This window comes from Alligator sinensis, unplaced genomic scaffold (genome assembly GCF_000455745.1).
Source record: "Alligator sinensis unplaced genomic scaffold, ASM45574v1 scaffold1411_1, whole genome shotgun sequence".
Lineage (NCBI taxonomy): Eukaryota > Metazoa > Chordata > Crocodylia > Alligatoridae > Alligator > Alligator sinensis.
In genome coordinates this window covers 318,918-320,790 of record NW_005842963.1, presented here as the reverse complement: position 1 = coordinate 320,790, position 1,873 = coordinate 318,918, and the positions used below count along the sequence as shown (strand labels likewise).

Sequence of the window (1,873 nt, the reverse complement as noted above, 5' to 3'; positions counted from 1 at the left end):
GCCTGGCCCCGCGCGAGTGCGACTGTGTGCGCGCGCGGGCATGCACACACGTCTCGTGCTCCAGCTCCCGTGGGTGAAGCTCCCTCCTCAGGTGCTGGAAAAGGCACCGGGGAAGCAGCTTCAACCCCCCCAAAGCTTGTGCTACACACAGACATGCGCACATATAGGCCCCGTGCGCGCACACGCATGTTTACATGTGCATGTGTGTACACACACGTATAGACACACGTGTGGGTGCGTACATACACATGCATAAGCATGTACATGCATACATACACATATATACACACATGATCATCAGGTCCAGCCCCCTGCTCTAGGCGTGCACATGTATCCATGCGCATGCATACACATACACATGTGAACACACACATATATACACACACACGTGCATGCATACACATGCGTATACCTACACATATACACACACTTTATAACATAGCATGGTGCGTGCATGCGCGCGCACACACACACACGGGAATCGCCTGTCAAGAATGACAGGTGAGTTTCAAATAACAAAAATAGATATTACTTTTTATGTTTTTTAAATAAATATTTATAACACTTAAATAAAAGAGGCTGGACATTTCCGATACGTCCCTTCCTGTGCTGGCTCTCATGCAGCGGGCTGGGTGCACGCCCACTCACGCTGCCCCCGGCCGCCACCTGAGCACCTGTTTGGTGGGCAGGGGCAGGGGCAGGGGCAGGGGCAGGGGCAAGCGAGCACCGCACCTCACAACTGCTGCCTGCTTCCTCTGCGCCGCCCCCAGGCGCCTCCTTCCCTGCTCGGGGCTCAGGACGGGGCCGCGGCTGCTCGCCTGCTGCCTTGCACCTCTGCCTGGCTCCTGCTTTTCCGCAGCTGGCCCCTCTCTCTGCCCTCCCCACTGCACCAGGCTCCCGGCGCCCTCCCGGGAGGAGCTCAGCGGAAACAACATTGACCCTGACTTTCTCCCCAGTTCTGGAAGTTGGGATCATCCTGACATGGCCACTAAACAAACGCTAAGGTTTAGCAAAGAAATTTCTCTGAAGACACAAATGTTCAGTCTCTTACGGTTTTCAAGCTATTCGCATTTAAAGAACATTATGGACAGACAGACAGACAGACAGACGGACTAAGCCCTTTATATATATAGAAGGTACACACACCCCTACATGTGCACACAAACGTATATGTATACATACTCATCTATGTGTGCGTGTGTATTGTGTGTGTGTACATACACAAAATTTGCTATGTTATAAAGTGTGTATACGTGTAGTTGCATACGTACATGTGTGTATATGTGTGTGTATATGTGTAGCACAAACTGTGGTGGGCACAAACCGCTTCACCATCTCCTTTCACAGCCTCTGAGGAGGTGATTTTCAGTGTATATATGTGCGTGTAGATGTCTGAGTGTGTGTGGTGTATAGGTGTGTGTGTAGATGTATACATATGTATATACATACAGTACTAATAGTTGCTTTCTGGGCCTAAGGTCCATAACTCCACTATGAATTAAATAGGCCTCTGGCCATGGCATGTCCGCTGGCTCCTTGGATTCGTTCGAGGGCAGGTGGGCCCTGGCAGTGTGCTTTGCTCAGTGTCCCCCCTCTCGGCGCACTCTTTTGAATCCTGTGACCTTCACTCCCATCCCTGTTTTGATTTTTTTGTTGTCCCAAGAGATCAGTGATGTGCCCTTAGTGGCCCCATCGCCAAGGGGGCCTTGTAGCTCTACTTGGTGGGCTTTGGCCCATGTCACACAGGCATATCAAAAAGCCTGTGTTACATCTCAGCAGAAGGGATGCTGGAAGGATTTTCTCCACTGTTCCTCTCCCACTTGCAGCCTCCAGCATTTCAGGTCTGGGAAGGTCGGATTCAGAGCCTGTGACC

General features: G+C 51.3%; 1 protein-coding gene across 1 annotated transcript in view; it reads left to right on the top strand.

The window, feature by feature from the left end:
* LOC102383249 (zinc finger protein 383-like) overlaps positions 1–1,873 on the top strand; it is a 24,204-nt gene that overhangs the window by 1,654 nt on the left and 20,677 nt on the right. The gene's annotated exons all lie outside the window — the stretch shown is intronic.